Source organism: Magnolia sinica, chromosome 5 (genome assembly GCF_029962835.1).
Source record: "Magnolia sinica isolate HGM2019 chromosome 5, MsV1, whole genome shotgun sequence".
Lineage (NCBI taxonomy): Eukaryota > Viridiplantae > Streptophyta > Magnoliopsida > Magnoliales > Magnoliaceae > Magnolia > Magnolia sinica.
The window spans coordinates 104,454,260-104,462,109 of NC_080577.1; positions in this window are offsets into that span (position 1 = coordinate 104,454,260).

The window sequence follows — 7,850 nt, forward strand, 5'->3', positions numbered from 1 at the left end:
ACTTGATAAGTTTTCGATCTATTAAATCTTCACCATAATTATATTTTTTAGAAAACAAGTGGATCCTTTATTAGCCCATGCAAAGATCAATGGGCCCTGATAGATGCACTTAATCACACTAACTTTTATTAACCACATGATAGTGCTAGCATTGTAAAAAAATAAAATAATGTAACCAATATATTGACTTACACACGCAATGATTAATCAAGTTCCAACACATCATAAAGTCTAATCAAATCTAAGTAAATAAACCTTAGAATAGTGACTTGCCCGTAATTCACTAATGCAATTGCCCATTAGGTCCAATAAGATCCTGCATTTATGTCACACGCTCATACTCCCGAGTGGGCTAGGGGATAGGGCAAAGGTAACTTGACACCAAGTCAAGCTTGATAACGAAGATTATCTATCTTGACCCAAGCTAGTCCTCTCACTAATCAAAATAACCCTTAGATTAGTGACTTGCCCTTAATTCACTAATGCAATTGCCCATTAGGTTCAATAAAATCCTGCATTTATGTCACACGCTCATACTCCCGAGTAGGCTAGGGGATAGGGCAAAGGTAACCTGACACCAAGTCAAGCTTGATAATGAAGATTATCTATCTTGACCCAAGCTAGTCCTCTCACTAATCTAAATAACCCTTAGATTAGTGACTTGTCCTTAATTCACTAATGCAATTGCCCATTAGGTTCAATAAGATCCTACATTTATGTCACATGCTCATACTCCCAAGTGGACTAGGGGAGAGGGCAAAGGTAACCTAACACCAAGTCAAGCTTGATAACGAAGATTATCTATCTTAACCCAAGCTAGTCCTCTCACACTAGATGACTATACCTTTCACATGATGACCACATGCATACAACTTTCCTTTTTGAATCTAATATTAAGTTATGAAAGATTATTAGAAGGTATGTTCTTAAATTACCAAGTAAACACTACAAATCAATTAGTTAAGGCACAATAATTTATTTACCAATTATACTTGGTCATTATAATCTACAGTTGATCAAGTCATCACTTTTGCATACATATGGTCAATAAATTGGGCTACATTGTTTCCAGGGCACTACTTACATGATGTGGTCCACCTAAGTGAATGGCTGTAATGTTTGAGATCTAAGGAGAAAATAAGGGTCCCACATGATTTGACGATTTAGATGCCATGCCCAGTCACAACACGCTCTAGAATTAGATTACTAGGAAACATTGTAAACGAAACATTTCACAGAGCATGCATTTGTGTTGGGTCATGATTCAACGAGCGGACCACTGTTGCTTTCGAACCGTGGCATATTCACCTGATGAATGGAATGGATCTCTGACACGTGTGCCATCAGTCAGCATTTCTCATACGTGCTCCCGTCCCTAACATGAGGGCCCCTCGTTCAATCAGGACCTTTTGCTTTTGTAAGAGTTCGCCAGAATGCATCCTGAGTGTTGATATACAAGATACGTGCTTTAGATCTGGGGCCATTTTTAAATAATCCACCCGTTTATATGATAGCCACAAATCAGCAACTTTTGACTGCTTTAAGCCGTTCGATCATTTGATATTTTCCTGTAAATATGGACGGTCGACTTAACTCTTGAATAATCAAAGGTTGAAATCTTTAAAACCGGTAGTTTTTCTAGGTATCCCCATCCACGATAAGTTCCATTATCTAAACGGTTTGGATCATTGGAAAAGAGATCGATCCAACGGCTAAAGTTCTGACGTATCCTACGGTGGGGATGTAGTCTATCAAAGATAAGGAAAAGATGTCGTGCCGAACGATTGCTAAACATGTCGGGATTGCATAAAGAGTCGCTTTCACATTGGCAGTTTTGACAGGCGACGCTTGCTCCGTGTATGTATGTTTGAAATGATCTACAAAACACCAAATACCGTGGGCCCACCATGTTGTATATATGAAATCCACTCCGTATATCAGTTTTTATAATAAATTTCATGCTGTGGTACCAAAAATCATTAAAATAAAAAACTCATATCGGCCACATACCATGGAACAATTGGGATACGATGCCAACCATAGGTTTTTGTGTGGGGCCAGAATAATGTGAATCTTTCATCAAAGCCGTTAATAATATTTAAATCATCGGTATTAAATATTATAGAAAACTTTCATTTGAAAAATGCCTCATATTAGCCACACCGTGTGAAACTAACGGTTCTGAAAGTAGTTTTTCATTTTTCCCATTTGTGTGGCTCATATGAGCTCTCAATCATGTTTATATTCTTTATTTACAGTAAAAATAATATTTATCACCTGATGTACGGATAGGATTTGTATATAAAGCATGGTGGACCCCACAGATCTTGGGTGTTTTACGCGCTTCGTAAAACGTGGGTTTTAGATGATTCCAGTCCCTCGGTTTCTGGTCCCTTGACTGCCCTTCTTTTCCGCTCTCGCTACGTCAGCTGTATATTTTCAAGATCTCTGTATCTTTGGCGGGAAACAATGAGAAATGTTTTGATACTCTGGCAGAGTATGATGAATGATACGCAGGCGGTTAGATATTACTGAGAAAGTGCCCACCTTTCACAAAATTCATCAAGACCAACCATCCGATATTTTAGGCACGAGTTTGAATTTGTCATGAAAAAAGTAATTACCATTCCCTGCTTATCTTACCTTTAAATTACTGAGCGTTTATCGGACGGTTCAAAATGAAAATATCCAATGATCTCATTCGTGGTCCGCAATTTGAGTAAATATATCCGACGTGTACCATTTCTACGTGCCTGCGTATCAAGCGTCACAGCAGCCGGAGTATCGACCTTACGCTCCATCGTACGTGCTGCATGGAGGATGGAACGAACCATCCATCTACTGTGGCCCAGCCGTGGATGGCACATAGTTCCGATATCAATGTGATCAGATGATGTTATCTAATTAGTGGCTGAGATTTAGTGGAATGTGGGGAAAAATTGATGTATTGAGTCCAATAATCAATTTCAGAAATGGGGTCCATGCTTGTGGGCCCCACTAGATGGAAGTATGCCAAGCTCTGTCCTTCTGGCCGTTAATTATCTGGTACAACTAAAAGCTCTGTGGGGCCCACCTTTTTGTTTGTGTGAGATCTAATCCGTCAATCAGTTTTATCAGCTTATCCCACAACACCATGCCAAGATTCCGGTAAATCCAATACTCAAGTTGCCCACACCACACGAGAATGGAATTTGTTAGAACCTTTTACTTCTCATGTTACCTTGGAATCATAAGCAATATAAAGTATGGTCCATATGATGGACGGTTTAAGATGATGATTGGACTTATTTCATTTATTCCCTTAATCTTGACCGCCCATCTTCCATGTTATTGATCTGATGGTTAGGATCATCTAATTATCATGATTTTTGCACCATGTCTTATAATTGGATGTTATTGAAAAAATGAACGGTTAAAATCAATGATTCAGAAGCCCTACATGTCAGTAAGAAGCTTTTAAGATATTATTTATTAAGGTCATCATAAAGGTGGGACATTAATATTTTGTAATAAATAGATTACATTTTTAAATAATATTAATTTTTTTTAAATATTTTCGGAATAAAATTATGTGATAAAAATACCATTTTTTATTTTTTATTTTCAGAAAATTCTGGCAACATTTTCATAGTCCAAGCCATGAAGGTTTCAATGGTGGGCCCCACCTGTTTCTTTTGCTAGGATTCAATTGAGTTGTTGATGTATGAACTCACGACATTAACGACAGCCATAGCAATTTATCAAGTGGTTGTCACACCAACATCATGTAGGTCCCACAGATCTTTTGATTAAACACGCTTTGCCTAGTCATCTTGTCCCGCTACAATGATGATCCAGGCCGTTCAAGAGAATCCCACCAATCGAAATAGAGGCCATCTAAATGACATGGATGATGGATGATAAAGTCTCTGAGGAGGCACGTTTTTTTAATCTTGACTTTCTGTTCATCGTCAATGGCGTGGACTTTTAGATGAACGGTCTGGATCATAGCATGCTGGGCCAAGTCAATCACGCGGCCCTTGCTAAGCTACACGACGCGTTTCAGCATGGCCATTGAAGAAAGCATACGGTTATTTAGGTTTTATCATTAGTGATAAAAAAAATCTTGACCGTTGATCCTCCATCCAAAACCGTACACGTAATTAATACAGAAGATGCGATCAGGACCTGTTATAAATGGTGGCCCTACCATGCTATTGCTTCTTCCACATGCACGAGGATTACTGCCCATTCGCATGCAGCCCACACGTCAATATGTAACACGTGTGACAGATCTCAGCTTTATATCTGGTTGAAAACCGATCTTTATCTCGCAAATCAAATCGTTCATTTCTCTGGTGGGCCACAGTGTAATTTTGGCCTACCCAACCAGAACTTTGAAATGGCCTTTCTTTTGGCTCGAAGATTTAAATGGCCCACTTGATGGAAAGCTCACACCTTGAACACGTGTTTCATACTAGCACGTGTGACTATAAGTGGATGGTCAGTAAAACGCGACGTATGATATGATTACACAGGAGCTCGATAGATATTTTGGAACCAGGACAGTTTTATATGGAGGTCCACCTAACGGCGAAGAGCGATCCTGTGCTACTGGGGCCACTGTTCTGTGATCTGAACCGTTAGACTGATGAGCCTGAGTGCGGATAGAGGGTAAAAGACTCACGGATTGGAAGATCCTGACCCTTCATTGAGTGGATGGGACATAATATTTTGATACTCTTAGCAGAATGGGATGGTTGATAGGCATGCATTCAGACACCGTAACGTGGCATGCGTGAGCTGGAAACGGATTGGCTACTCCCCCTGCCACCAGCCATTGGCTGGTGGTCGGTGCTCTGTTGGCCCCACCATGATGTATGTGTTTCATCCATGCTGCCCATCTATTTTTGCAGATCATTTTATGTTATGAGACCAAAAATGAGGTATATCCTAATCTCAAGTGGACCAAATTACAGGAAATAATGTTGAATGAATGTCGACCATTAAAAACTTTTTGGAGGCCATAAAAGTTTTGTATCAAGATGATCTTTGTTTTTTCCCTTCATCCGGGTCTTTTTGACCTAATCAACAGATTGGATGTCAAATAAACATTACATTGAGCCTTAGGAGGATTTTAATGGTGGATATTCAATCACTATTGTTTTCGTGTGGGGTGGTCCACCTACGATTTATATTTCTCTCGTTTTTCGTATAAAGCCCTAAAATGATATGTAAAAATATGTGAACGGAATGGATGAAACACATACATCATGGTGGAGCCCACAGAGCACCCACCACCAGCCAATCCGTTCTCGCCTGAGTTTCAAATTCAGCTGCCCAAATGGTGGGCCCCACTTTGGAGGGGTCGTGTACGATAAACTGCATTCAACTTTGGACGGTTAGTTAGTGTTACATGTGCCCACGCGCTGGGACGCGTCGTACACGTTTAAGACTCAGGTCATTCATGAGCAGGGCCAAATGGGAGCGGATTAGGTGAGACCCGGATCCACATAGGTGGGTGGGATCCGTGACCTTGGGCCACTCTGATGCATGTGACTACATCCATGCCGTCTATCCGTATTGGAAGCTCATTTTAGGGCATGATCCAAAAATAGAGGATCCAAATCTCAAGCGGATCATAATCGACCATTACAAACTTCTTGTGGCCCACAAAGGTTTTGGATCAAGTTGATATTTGTATGATCTCTTCATCCAAATCTTTGTAACCTTATCAATAGGGTGGATGGCAAATAAACAATGGCTCCATAAAGTTTTTAATGGTGGAGAATCAATCACTAAATTTTCCTGTGGCATGGTCCACGTTAGATATAGATGCATTTCATGTTTTTGATCATAACCTAACATGAACTTTCAAAACGGTTGGACGGTTTCGATTTAAGGCACATAGATCACTTTCTGTGAGCCCCATAGTCCAGTTCGGCAAGCTTATTTTAGTACAAGGTAAAAAAAAATGAGATGGATCCAAAACTTAAGTGGGCCACTATAGAAAAACTTGGGGAAAGAAATAGTTACCGTTGAAAGCTTTGTGAGCTCCACCTTAATGTTTATATGCCATCCAAACCGTTTATAAGGTCATTATCACTGGGATGAAGTGAAAATATAAAAAATTAGCCTGAAAAAAAGCTTTTATGGCCACAAGAATGTTTCAACGGTTCTTATTGAATCCCACTGTTTCCTCTCGTGTGGCCCATTCGGATGTTGGATCCAACTCATTTTTGGTCTAATATCCTAAAACGATATTATAGAAAGGATGAAAGAGGTAGATTTCTCAAAAACATGGACGTGGCCCCCACCCGACGTCCTTGCGCAGGAACTTTCCTGTCACGAGGTTTTCACGGGAAATCCGCGTCCGATCTCACCCACCTCCGTAAAAACTTCATGGAGTTCATTGAAGTGTTTACTTACAATCCAACCTATTAATAAACTCAGAAAGACTTTACGAAAAGAACATTAAAATATCATTTTAATCCAAAGCTTGTAATGACCGGTTACTACTTTTTCCTGTACTATATGGTCCATCTGATATTTGGATCTACTTCTTTTTTTAGATCATGTCCCCAAATGAGTTTTCAAAACAGATTAACGGCATGGATGTAATCATATAGGGCTCCACAGTCAGAAGTCCGACGGGTTCTTACGAGGCTGATGAATTACAAATATGATACATATGTGAAGGATCTGCACCCTATATACTCTGCTTTAAATTTGCAGGAGTGGGACCCATGGTGAAGTGATCCACACTGTTCTTTTTATGAGATCCGCTGTGATTGCACCATGCCCTTCAAAATCACTCAGATAGAACAATCCTAACCTTTCATTTTTAGTAGTCACCCAATAGACGGAGAAGAAGAGAAATACAGCAACCGACCACATCTTACTACATGGGTGCTTCACATCGTGCTCAGAGAGCAACGGTCTCGATGAAGGGACCAACTTCAGTGAGATCGTGACCTTAAGGCCCACCTTGATGTATGTATTGTACATCCATGCTGATCCATCTGTTCTGCCGGATCATTTTAGGGCATGAGCCGTGGACCACACTACAGGAAAAAGGTGGTGATAGAATTCACACCCTTAAAAACTTAGATTAGCTTGATCCAATACTTCTTTAATGGTGGCTATTCAATCACTACTGTTTCTTATGGTGTGGTCCACCTGATATTTGGATATATTTCATTTTTGGGCCCATGAATTATAATTATCTGGAAAAACGGTTGGACGGCGTGGATATATAAAAAATAAATCACGGTGGGCCTCAAGGTAACGTCGGCGTCGGTCTGAATCACCAGATAGCAGAAACATGGCCCACTTACATAAACTCAAAACCAGAGTACAATGTTTCTATCCTCCGCTGTAGAGTACACCGTTCGTATCCTCTGCAAGAGTATCTTTATTATCTTCTTCTTTTCTATTTTTCGATGCCAATCCTCTCGCTGCTTTCCGTGCATAGACGGCAAAGAGAGACCCTGGCAAGGCTCGCTCTCTGGAGGCTCGCCTACCAACTCGCCTCTTCTACCCTGCGACATGATGATCAGGATCGCTCATCTAATAAGATCCTACCATACACGTGGCAGTAAAGTCACTCAATAGAGATCTAACCGTCAGAAAAGAGTTTATCACTTGAAAAAGTACGGAGAACATATCTGATACTGAACTTCCATCCAGAGACACATATGTTCTAGATGAACGGTCAGGATTGTTTTGTGTTGGTGAGAATCGGAAACGGATTGGCTACTCCCCCTGCCACCAGCCATTGGCTGGTGGTCGGTGCTCTGTGGGCCCACCATCATTTATGTTTTTCATCTCTTCCGTCCATCTAGATCATTTTATAGCATGAAAGAAAAAAC